We start from the raw sequence: 13,362 nt of genomic DNA on the forward strand, positions 1-13,362 counted from the left end.
CAAAGCCTCCTCATACAACTTAAATATATACCATTTTTATTTGCCAATTATACCTCAATAAAAATGTGGAAAAAAGACATTCTGGAGTCAGATTGCCGAGTGTAAATTCTAGCTGTTTCGCTTACTTGTTTTAAATTCCTGTATCCTCAGTTTCTACATATGTTAAGAAAAAGAAAGTATAATAATAGTACTAGTTATATCATAATGTTGCCATGAGGATATTGACCATAACAGATCAAATTTACTGGCTGGCATCTGACAGGCTTATCATGATATAATACAATAAAGTGCACCAGCCATGGCTGGGTGCTCAGTGGTTAGAGCACTGGCCCATGGACTGAAGGGTTGTGGGGTTGATTCCGGTCAAGGGCACGTATCTTGGTGGTAGGTTTGGTCCTCATCCCCGGTTGGGGCACATGCAGGAGGCAACCAATGGATGTGTCTCTCTCACACCAATGTTTCTCTCTCTGTGTCTCTCACCCTCCCTTCCACTCTCTAAAAAAAAAAAAATCAATGGTGAGAATTAACAAAAAATAAAGGAAAAATTTGTTCTAATAAAAAAAAGTGCACCTAAGAAATAAATCAGAGGGAGGGGAAGCTCTGGTGAGGGACATGAACAGCAGTGCCATCCTCTTACAAGGAAGAACCTGTAACTTGAATTTACAAGGCCATTGGTGATTGATGACAAAAATGTTGCCAGGCCTTTGGAACAAAGACAATATACTGCATTTGTTCTTCAGCAATATGATAAGCTTGGTGTGATGTGTTTTGTTCGTTTGACTGACTGGTTTTTGGTATCAATACTACTTGGTGTTCTCAACGCCTTCTTGGATCTGTGGTTTGGTGACTGCACTAATTTTGAAAAATTCTTGGCTTCCCAAAGAAAATGCAAATATTTTCTTGGCCTCATTTTCTCTTTCTTTTCCTTCTGGAATTCCCAATGGTACTGAGGATGGCTGAGGTATTTTGAGGCCTTCCTGATTTCAGAGTACCTCAATTGTTAGCCTGGAAATACAGTAAACAGAGTTTAATCCAATGGTTCTTAGTTGCCATTTGAACTTTCTGTCATTTAAATATGTACATAGTATGTACATACAAACTTTAATGTCTATAAGAATTACCAAGGGAGTTTGGTATGTAATGCAGAATTCAGAAACAGGAATTATGACTTGGTAGATTTGGGGTGAGGTTGGGATGATGTACACTTATAAGCACCCTGCATGAGGCTGAGGCAGGTGATATCATGGTTACAGTTAGAGAAACGTCAGCTCAAGTGCCTTACTATTTTCTACTTGTGGCACTCCAATAAGTTCTGTAAGATTAATGACCCTCTGCCTGAACCTATACTTCCTTTGTTATATATTAAAATTGTCTTAATTTAGTTCAAGAATGAACTGTTCTTACAACTCTCCTACAATGGCCAAAATTATATACACTGATAATACCAAGTGTTGACAAGGATGCGGAAGAACTTGAATTATCATGAACTGCTGGTCAAAGTGTAAACTGGAATAATCACTTTTGAAACTTTAGAGTATCTATTAAGCTAAACATACAAAGGGCCCAGCAATTGCATTCTTGGGTATGGAAATGAGTGTTTCTTTCCATCATAAGACATGTACAAGAACATGCTTAGCAGCTTTACTTAAACTAGCCCCAAACTAGAAATCATCCAAAGTTCCTCAACAAGGGAATATTAAAGATGATGAATACTTCATCCAATGAAGTATTATTCAACAATGAAAAACCACAGACCACAGTTATATTTGACAATATGGATGAATCTCAAGGAGAAAATCTTGAGAGGAAAAAGCCAAGCATAAAGGAATTCTTTAAAAAAGTAAATAAATCTAACATATGGTGGTAGAAGTCAGAATGGTGATTCACTCTGAAGATAATCAGCTGGGATATGGCACAAAGGACTCTATTAGAATGAAAAAAGAAAGGAAGTTAGGAAGGGAGGGAGGAAGAGTGGAAGGAAGAGAGAAAGAAAGATAAACTTCTTTGTCCTAGAACTTGAAAATCTGGAAAATAAGTCTTTTGGTCCTTGCCATCAATGACTTAACAGATTTTATTATGTTCCTTCTTAGCCATCATGGACACAGACTATAAAGAAAGTCTAGATAAAGAAAATATTTCCTGTTAATAAATATTAACAATTGATGGAAAGCACATGTGTAAAAAGATAGCAAAAAAATCTTGCTGACTTTCTTTTGGCATTCTATGATCAGTCACAAAAAATATTTTCCATGAATAAATACAACAAGGTTCAATAACTTCAGGAGGCCAGATCATGTAGGTTTAACTAGATTACATAAGCTGGACTCAAGCAGGTTTAACCATTTCTCTCTGACCAGAAGAAGAGACTTAAAGAGGAAAAACACACAAGGCCTTCCCTGAAGTGAGCTGGGTCCAAAATTTCTTATGAGACAATTACGTAAAAATAAACATTATGCATTCTTAAAAGAAAGAAATCACAAAATGAAAAACTCAGAGGGGAAACTATTTTGCATTCATTAAACTAGGAAGGACAATGCATGGATAAAAATTTTAAATTTATTTAAATTTTTTTTCTTTTAAAAATAACCAAAAAGGAATGTCCCCTCCTTGCCTCCTTGACAAATGTCACTGGTGGGAGAGAGAGTGAAGAGGTCTAGAGTGACTGATGGAAACAGTTTTCTATTGCTGCTTCTAGATCAGCGGTTCTCAACCTGTGGCTCTCGACCTTTTGAGGGTCGAACGACCCTTTCACAGGGGTCACCTAAGACCATCTGAAAACACATATATAATTACATATTGTTTTTGTGATTAATCACTATGCTTTAATTATGTTCAATTTGTAACAATGAAATTGGGGTTCACCACAACATGAGGAACTGTATTAAAGGGTCACGGCATTAGGAAGGTTGAGAACCACTGTTCTAGATTATTGCTCTTCTCATAATAGACACCCTTTGCCTTTGATGTTCATGCCATCCTCCAATTACATCTTTACCTCTCTTGCCCTTATCTAAATCTTCTCAGTCATTCACCCACATCCCTTGAGGAATACGGAACCTGGATCCTGGACTCATTTTAACTGCAAATCCTACTCTCTACTATACAAATTAATCAATTACTCTACTATTACACTACTCCACTCACTCACCCTCATAGCAACACTCTAGACCAGTGATGGCGAACCTTTTGAGCTCGGCGTGTCAGCATTTTGAAAAACCCTAACTTAACTCTGGTGCCGTGTCACATACAGAAATTTTTTGATATTTGCAACCACAGTAAAACAAAGACTTATATTTTTGATATTTATTTTATATATTAAATGCCATTTAACAAAGAAAAATCAACCCAAAAAATGAGTTCACATGTCACCTCTGACATGCGTGTCATAGATTCTAGATCACTGCTCTAGACTTTGTCATCGCTGTGAATTATCTGAGCTCTTAAAGTTTAAACTTCATCACCAACCTCCTCTCTCCCCAGTAGTTCTCATACTCCAGCTTTAAACTTATGCACACTCAAGTGCCTATACCTCCCTTGTCCCCATGTCTATGAATTTCACATGAGCTCACTTTCTCACTCCAATCCTGTACTTAATTGCATAGCAGACCCCTTTGACAAATCTTCAAATTTAGTGTCCCTTATGCTTATGTGCAAAAGACTACCAAACTGTCACAGATAACACCGACCATCTGCCTTCTCATGTGTGCCAACTTACACATTACTGAAGAGAAGTTGCAGCCGGGTGTGGACTACTGCCACTATAAGCTAAGTTATGGTCTCCATCCTCACCTGGACTCTCGGATCTTCCAAAGAGTTCTCTTTCTGGGAATCTCTTCTCGCTTCTGTGCTGCTGCGATTTCAAATTCCTCTTTATCCCACTCTCCTTATCCAACCACTACCCAACATCACTTAGAAGTGTTCTGCTTTGCAGACAAACCTGGGTTGGCAGAAGAGAACTCTCTCAATTTCTGCTCTAACACCAACTAACAGATTGCTTTGGGGTGAATGTAGATAAGTTTCTATCTTACACCTTCCTAAAAAGGAGTCTGGAAGAATCAAAGTAGTCTGGTATTTTGGTTTTTCCAACTTAACAGGCTGTTTTTCTGTTCGACAAAATATCATTCTCAGTGAATTTGCTGTGCTAACTGCTTTTAGTTTTGAAAGCTCCATTATTTGCTGTTTAGAAAGTCTACTTACTTAATCATCAAGAATTATTTTATTTCAAGCTAAGATCAAATGGCCATAGAGGCTTCAAGGAACACAGGTAAAGCCTCTGAGTAAAAAAGTTTAAATTTACCCCCAGCATGGTCACTGATGCTCTATGTGGCCTTAAGTGACAATTTTCAACACTGTATGCTTTAGTTCTCCCATTAAAAAGAACAGAAAATAGATTAATACTGCAAACTCAGCTCAGCTAATTGTTGAAGGAAATTAAATGACTTAAGAGGCTGTTATGAAATGTAAAATCCAAAACATCAAGGTGACATTACAAATGGGAAGGGTGTGCAGGGGAGGAAAATTGTTAATCTTCGCTGATAAAAAAGGTTAATTTTTCAAATTAGCCTGCAGTAGAAATGTATTTCATAGAAAAATATGTTCTAATTTTCCACAATGTTTTGACTAGATCATTGACAAGATGAGTTGTTGAGAATGATGGAGATTTCTGCAATTTTTTTTTGGTTATAGATACAGCAATTTCATTCTTCATTAAACAAATATCTAGTGCCTACTTATTTTTGTGTCAAACTTTTAAAAAATTACTGGTAATGCAACATATACTTATTGAATGTCCATTATATCAATTGCTTTTATTATAGTGTGTTCGTACCCTACAGGTGTGCCAGACGACTCATGACGGTGTGATAAGAAAATCTTAGACTATATATTTACATTTACTTTCTTAATATAAAAAAAATAAGAATCCGCCGAAACCGGTTTGGCTCAGTGGATAGAGCGTCGGCCTGCGGACTAAAAGGTCCCAGGTTTGATTCCGGTCAAGGGCATGTACCTGGGTTGCGGGCACATCCCCAGTAGGAGATGTGCAGGAGGCAGCTGATCGATGTTTCTCTCTCATCGATGTTTCTAACTCTCTATCTCTCTCCCTTCCTCTCTGTAAAAAATCAATAAAATATATTTAAAAAAAAATAAGAATCCATTAGTTGAAAGTTCATGGGGTGCCTAAAGTATTCCCAAGAGAAAAGTGAGAATTCCACAGGCTTGATGGATAGCAGTGTTGCCCACACTCACTCGTTTCTGATCAATGTCCTGGGGCACACACTATTGATAAGTGTCTGGTTAAATAGATTTAAATGGACTTACACAAAATAGACAAGAAAATTAAACAGTTCCTAAAAACCAATAAAATTGTGAAACTGGCAATTTTTACTCGAATAAAAAACATTTACTTAGCTGCACCATGAGGTAAAAACAACAATAATATACTATTTTGACAAGAGAATGGCCTCTAAATTAACAATTATTAAAAAGGACTAATTTAAATATATATTACTATTGTTAACTTAAATATTTCTTTTTGTCTTGATTAGCAAGATATTTAAGAATAATTTGTTTTTATCATGTTCATCTTTATTTTTTATTTTATAATGAGCATAATCATTAGGTTATTTATTTATGAAGTATAAATACAAGAGTATTTACACATATTGGGCATACATGTTCAAAAGTGTTTTACATTGGAGTGTGTGACCCAAAAATTCAAAATGAATGAAACTAGTATGGGAAATGAAGGTTAAAAGAGAGAGAGTGGTGTTAAGTCTGACTAAATACAAAGTCAAGTCCAAGTCCAAATATTTCCACCGGTGCTATGAAAAATGTCTCATATGGAATATTACCTGCATGAACAGTCTATGTGGTAGTTTTAAAATATGAACTTGAATATTTTAACACTCCTTTCATTGAGAGGTAGAGACTATGTCCCTTCCCCTAGAGTTTGTTGTCAATAAAAGCCACTCATCATTTTTTTTGGCACTTGGGATGCTTGCTATTCTATGGACAAAAGTACCTGTCATGTAAAAAGTTCAATTACCCTAAGACAACCATGGTGGAGAGGACACATGTAAGTGAATGGTTCTGGCTGAGACAAATTTTCTGAGCCATACTTGTAAGTGATGCCATTTTGGACCTTCTAGACCAGTCTATCTGCCAGGTGAATACCAGTGAATGAGCTCAATTAACATTACAAGGTACAGAAGAATCGCCCACAGAACCTTGCCCAAATTCCTAAAACATAAAATCTCTGATATATGATAATAGGACTCGTTTTTCTTAAGGCCACAAAATTTGGGGCTTCTTTGCTATACAGAAATAGATAACTGTAATAAAACTTGTTATCCGAAGTGCCCACAGAACCTTGCCCAAATTCCTGAAACATAAAATCTCTGATATATGATAATAAGATTCAGAAATAGATAACTGTAATAAAACTTGTTATCCGAAGTAAGGAGCTAATATAACAAAAAACTATTTTTATTAACTTTGAGAATAGGTGGTGGGCAAAAGATAGAGAGACCTTGAGGAGTCTTTCAGTGAGGTTAGCAGAAAGTGAAGACAATACTGTTGGAAGTTGGAGGAAAAAAGATCCCTCCTACACAGTGTTAGAAATTTTAGAAAACACAACCCTTGTAGTATTTTGTAAAACCAAAAATGTACTAACAAATTGAAAAACCCGGCTAAGAAAATTTCCCGCACAATAGCACAATACCAGAAATTTCACTTGGTTTCTTTTAACTGCTTTATAAGTTACAGATAAAGGAGATGAGCTAAAAATGGAAATATGCTTTTTCAAGCAGATTTTAGAGAAAATATAAAGGAGTCAGACTTGCTTACTTCAAAAATAAAACTATTTCTCAACTCCAAAGTCTCTTAGTAGAACATCATCAAAGTAAGAAAGTAAGAAAGGATATAAGGGCAAAGATCAAACCTAGGTTGTTGTGAGGAAGGTGTGGTCTCATAACCAATATGATCCCAATATAAAGCCACTTTTTAACACCTTAGAAGATTTGAGGTGCCTTCTCATAGACCGTTTTAGTAAAACAAAACAAAAAGCAAGCATCAGAAGGATCTTAAGAGTGTGCCTTACAGACTTTCTTTGTTAAACAACAGATCTTCTAAAAAAATCTTAAGAGTATTGTCCCACAGCAGTCTCATGGGGGACTTATGATAGGGAAGGCCATGTTTCAAAGACTGAAATGCATGTGAGTCTTGTCTAATAGAGTGAATTCCAATAAGGTTTCTAGTAGTTGTCTCAGCTTGTTTTTGGTTCATAGAATTTTGAGAGTACAAAGCTCTCTTTTTGTTACTTGACCATTTTGACTCTAGCTGTATTCTGCCAATACAGGTCTCTTTAAATGGGAAAGAAAAAGTGACCCAAAGAGTAGTATCAGAAGTTACTATGACCCAAATTTAGGCGGCGGCCTGATTTTACATGCCCACAGAGCTCAGAATGTCTTTACATTATGTAAAGATTAAAAAAAAAAATTCAACAGACTATATGTGGCAAAGAAAGACTAAATATAGGGTGTCCCAAAAAATGTATACACACTTTAACAGCTGATAACTCACTTAATTATGACTCCTTTTCAGGTTTAACTGATTTGAAATAATGGGTAAAGCCAGACTAAGCTTTGAACAAAGGAAATTTGTCCTATAGTGCCACTAGAGTTTTATTTTTATGGGGATACATAAAAGATAAAATTTACAATATAAAACCGGCAACTGTTGATGAATTGAACCAAATACCGAAACAAATGATTCTTGATGCTTGTGATTCTATTACTTTCTGTTATCAGCAGTGCCTGGACTAGAATGGCCATCAGTTTGAAAACAGGCATTGACTAAAAAAATTTATTTATTTCTGTATGTTCTTTTAAAATTTGAAAATGAACTCTATGTTCATAAACACTGACTTTATAATCATTCAAAATGTGTATACATTTTTTTGGGGAACACCCTGTATTTACTCTCTGACCCCTTATAGAAAACATGTACTGACCTTTACCTAGAGCCGTGGTTGGCAAACTGTGGCTCACGAGCCACATGCGGCTCTTTGGCCCCTTGAGTGTGGCTCTTCCTAAGCCTTAGGAGTACCCTAATTAAGTTAATAACAATGTACCTACCTATATAGTTTAAGTTTAAAAAATTTGACTCTCAAAAGAAATTTCAATCATTGTACTGTTGATATTTGGCTCTGTTGACTAATGAGTTTGCCGACCACTGACCTAGAGGATGAAGCCAAGAAACATAGAGCATCATTCCCAGGGAGAAGTAATGGGCCCTGATCATAGAACTGGGAGTATGGCCCTGGCTTTATTTTAGAACTAATATGGACTTGCATCAATTGAGATTAACCAATGCCTCTTCCACCATTTTAGAAGTCACATAACTAGTCTCTTTCATTGATCGATCTTCAGATCAAAAGGAACCACACCCAAGGAATAGCACTTGAGGTGGGAGTTTCCTTTGCACTTGGTTTAGATACGATCCCGGATCTTGTGCCTGAGCCTTATATTATAACTAGAGGCCCAATGCACAAAGATTCGTGCAAGAATGGGCCTTCCTTCCTCTGGCTGTCTGTACTGCCTTCATTCTGGCAGGAGCCACCTTTCCACCTTCCCACGCTGCCCAGAGGCCTGGAGCGGCTGGGGTGATGCGGAACGCCTGCGTCCCGCCCCAGCCCCCGGCCGCTCAGCGCCTGCATATGTAAATTAACCTGCCAGCTTTGTTGGGTTAATTTGCATACCCACTCCTGATTGGCTGGTGGGTGCCGCAAAGGTACGGTCAATTTGCATCTTTCTCTTTTATTAGTGTAGATAGGATGGGTCTCTGTGTGAGTGGTCTTATTGAGGGATTGAGTATAATTCACACATCTGTGTCCCCCTCCTGGAATTTGGGAGGGCTTGTGTCTGCTCTGACTTCTAGAGTACATCAGAGCTTACTGCACGAACTTCAAAGCTCAGTCAAAGAAGGTCATGCATTTTCTGCTTAGACCTTTTGGGAGGCTGTCTGTAAGAAGTGCCTCCGCCTTGTAAGGATTTTGGTCCCCAAGATCTCACCAAGCTGGAGTGGAGTCCAGCCACTCTTCTTGGCAGTCTGGGTAGCTGAGCCCAGACTACTAGCCAAGGCATCAGACATGTGAGTGAAGCTGCCTCAGACTTTCCAGCCCAGTCCATCTACCAGCTGAGTACCACAAATGGCATTAGAATCAAAAGAATAGCTCAGCCAAGCCCTTCCTGAATTCTTGACCCATAACTCTGTGAGACTTAATACATGATCGCCATTTTAAGCAACTAGGTTTTGGAGTATTTTGCTAAGCAGCAGCAGATAACTGGAACAGGATAGACTCAGGGTGGGGTGGTGCTGTGGACCCAGCCATCCAGCCATGTGACTTGTTTTGGTAAATGGAAGGTTGGCAAATGTGACACAAGCAGAAGATTGAATGGTGCTTGTAAGAGAAGTTCTCTTCTCCTGCACCTGCACCACTGCTGTGAGAAGGTATTCCTGGGCCTGGCTGCTGGCAAGTGAGAGACGCAGCATCAGAGCAGAGGTCCCAGTTGTTCTTGTCAACCTGGTCAAGTCTGCCCTACACAAACGAAGAGCCAGCTGGCTCACAGATCAGTGAATGAGCCAAGGAGGCAAGATCAGGACCACTCCCCTGGCCTAAATCACCAGGCTGGGAAGTTTTGAGCTAAATTTTGATTATTTTAAGCCACTCATCTGGAGGATGTGTATGTGTAATATTATGTACCTTTAGTAGTAAGAGATCATCAATGCAATGAGAGTTTTTATTTCAAGGTACTTCCTTAATAAAAACACCTTCTTTCTAATTATACAGTTTTTTGCACAGTTCCTAAAACACTTGGAATATTCAACCTGCCATTTTTCCCCTTGGTGCCCTTTCCTTCCAGAATGACCTTTACCCTCTTTCTGCCTCTCCTATTCCTGCATATCCTTAATAGCCTCATTTAAATTCTGGAACCCTAGAACCAACCTGGGTCCTTCCACCCCACAATGGCTTTACCTCTGATTCCTGTAGAATTCCCTTTCTGAACCACTTCTTAATAATGAGCCGTCTGTTGCTGTGAGATGCTACCTAACTTAGTTTTGTGTTTCATTTCTCCCTATTTATAGTTAAAGATCTCTGAAGGGTGGCACCTTGTGTCATACTGCTTCCCACCCTTCATCCCAACCCCGAGAGCATGTAGTCCAGTTTCAAGTGCATCACAGGTGCTGAATATAGTAGGAAAGCAAAGACTGCACCATTGCTTTTGAAAGGGTCTTAGACATGTAGAAACTACAGAATACACATTTTATAACATGGCTTACTATCATTTTCTATTACTTCAATTTTGAAAGAATAATAGAACTCTTTATGGAAGATAATTGAGCAATTTGGTACAGGGTCAGGGGGTGGGAGGGAAATCTGTTGAAATCTTAGATGTTTTCGGTGATTCAGAGTCTTTATGGGTAAAAAGGTATTAAACAGTTGCTGTCGGGCTTGACTATCTGCCAAATGACTGATCACAACAGCATAGCTGTATTTCCCAACTTGGAGGTTTTGCAAGTCATTAATAAACTGTGCAACATTTACCAGGTGTTTGGTTAAAGCATGCTTACATAAAAGGTTTGCAAATATTTATATGCCACAGGAATCCTCCCACTGTAGTTACAACAGAAGAATCATTTCTTGTAAAAGATTGTATTTCTCATAAAAGGGCATTATATTTCCAAGAATCATAAAGAGAGGTGTTATTCTGCATCTTCTCTTTGTCTAACTTTTCCCCCAGGGAAATTACCTCTGAGGCTAATGGGGAGGCTGAATTAGAGCAAATAATCACCTGCCAAAAATCACATTTCAGTAGAAATGTACCATATCTGATTTTTTTCTTTAAAAAAAGCAAAGGGAAATAACTTTTTATTGTTTGTTAAAAAAAATGTCTTCTTTATGCCCAATTTCAACTGCAAGTAAGGTTAAGTACAGTTATTAATTTATCTTTCCTCTTACTTTTGAAAATGGAGCCTGAGTAGGACTTACATCCAGGCATTAAAAATAAAGACAAATATGTACTTGCACTGAAACAGGTTTGTGTTGAAGGGACAGGGATTGGAAGTGGGGTGGGAAATTCTTCCTGAGTCAAGGATAAGAGTAATCCCTTTCATATTAATCATAAAAAACTGGTACTGCTTCTGTGGCAATATGAAATGGTAGGTTTGAATAACCCTATCCACAAAGATGCTCTAATTAAAAGTAAATGTCATTTGCTTTCTTCATCTAGTGGGGATGCCGACCAAACTGACTACTCTCCTTCTATACTGCGGGACGCCTAACATTGAAGCTGATGAATTTACATCCAAATACAACTTGATAGGATTTTTTAAGAGATTGCAATTGGCTGCCTGTCACCTCCCTTGTGTCAATTAAAACAGCACGACTTGCATACCAAAGGGGAGAATCCTACCAGGACTGAAATGGATGGATAAGGAGATACCACTCAAAGTCCAAATCCAAGCTGAGAGGTGAGTACAGTACAGTTAGCTTGTGTGAACGCTCCCCCTTGAGGAGCTCAGGAGAACTGCAACACTCAGCTGAAAAGTTACATGGGCAGCTCTTGTCCCTCAGAAGAAAAGGCTGAGCACTCCTTTAGGACAAAGGAAAATACATCCTTCACAAACATTCCTGTCCAAGACTATTTTACAAAAGTGTTTTATTTTATTTTGCCTCCATCTAAGGTATTTTTATTACTTAACTGATATCTCTAAAATGAAATAAGACATATAATAAACCATACCGCCATCTTACCCTGTCACCAACCAAACATCTTTCAACCACCTCCAGGAAAAAAACACTATGACAAAAAAAGAAAGATCACTGCATCCTAAGGTAGTAGATTGCTGCCAATAATTAGTTGCTTTCTGTACAGAGAATGACATGAGGGAAAAAGACACATCTTCACAAAAGGTTATAATTAATTGAAAAAAAATCATTTGGCTGAATGAGAATTTGGAGATTCTGCCTTGTGTTCCAGATGAGCATACCGGCAGGCTGACCCTGCTTGAGGCTGTGAAAGAATTAGGAGGTTCCAGTCTCGTCTAGTCTCCTCTAGTATCCATTCTCCTTCAGCATAAACAGGCGCCTTTTCTGAGTATGTTTTAAGAATGAGCTATCCAGTTGGCCCACATAAGTCAAATAAGCAAGTCTCCAGGGCACATTCCACACGCAGAAATGGCAGCTCACAAGTCGGGATCTGCCCGGTTTGTGCTAGAGCTGAAGAGAGGGCTCCGTCAGCTAAGAGTGCCTGAGGCCTCAGATGCCTCAAATGGTTCAGCCGTTCGAGCTGTCTCAATATTCTTATTTATCTAGTGTGGCTTTCCCAGTTTCTCTTTAAAGGTTTTGGAGACATTTCTCTCAGCACAATGAAGAACAGACATCAATGCTCGGTATTACAAAAGGAGAATCGGGCTTTCTTTCTAGAGATCAGGCAAGCTCCGTTCCAGTAACAATTTAATAGTTCCTCCTGAAGTGGAATCACTGTGCAGTGTGTAATATGCATTGTCCATTTAAACCACCGAATGATGGCAACAAAGTGGATGCAGGGAAGATACAGAGAACATGTTGTATGAAAGATGAGCTTATATTATTATTATTAACTATATTAGCTATGATTACTACCCATAATTACAGAAAGTTAATCAGACCAGGAAAAGAATTCAGGCCAGGAGGCATTCATTATTATTTTTTCTTTGCAGGGCATGTTCCTCAAATTCTGGCAAAGGATAATCAATGACAGTGCACTTTCAGTTAGTGTATCTCTAACATGCCCTAGGGAGTCAGTTGAAATCAAGAAAATCTTTAAACTTGGGCAGAATCAAATAACAAAGAGTTGGTTTCATCTAAATAGCATTTAGCTGTTGAAGAGAATGTTGCAGTTGCCAAAATCCCAGATTGAAGGAATTGTCCTGTGTGCAAACCAAACTATTCAGTGGTGTACAATTTCATTCCCTTGGGCTTGGTTAGCCTGACCAGTACCACCCGTGACAATCAGCACACGAGATTCAAGGATAATCCTTAAGCCCATCTTACTCCTCCATGTTTGTATTTATTTCCCTCAGTATCTCTAGCCATCTCTCTTATTTCACCCCTCAAATACTCAAGATCTATCTTTATCTGATGAAAAATATATGTATATTATTTATAGTTGTATAATACAAAAATCTGATTTTGGTGATTCAATAAACTGTGCATTTTGATTTTTCAGTGTTCCAAGATTATCAAAAGGTTTTTTTCATTTGATCAATCTTGGGGAAAAAATGTAGCAGATAAAAGTTTCTACATGGCACCCTTTTGGG

General features: G+C 38.1%; 1 protein-coding gene and 1 long non-coding RNA gene across 6 annotated transcripts in view; one reads left to right on the top strand and one right to left on the bottom strand.

The window, feature by feature from the left end:
• LOC106724694 overlaps positions 1-8,796 on the top strand; it is a 17,193-nt gene extending 8,397 nt beyond the window's left edge. The window contains exons 2-3 of the long non-coding RNA XR_001360533.1: positions 599-603; positions 8,708-8,796. This is a non-coding gene — a long non-coding RNA (uncharacterized LOC106724694). The remainder of the gene's footprint in view (positions 1-598; positions 604-8,707) is intronic.
• Positions 1-13,362, bottom strand: part of SAMD12 (sterile alpha motif domain containing 12) — a 347,492-nt gene that overhangs the window by 170,681 nt on the left and 163,449 nt on the right. The gene's annotated exons all lie outside the window — the stretch shown is intronic.

The sequence above is a fragment of the Myotis brandtii genome, unplaced genomic scaffold, assembly GCF_000412655.1.
Source record: "Myotis brandtii unplaced genomic scaffold, ASM41265v1 scaffold931, whole genome shotgun sequence".
Classification (NCBI taxonomy): domain Eukaryota; kingdom Metazoa; phylum Chordata; class Mammalia; order Chiroptera; family Vespertilionidae; genus Myotis; species Myotis brandtii.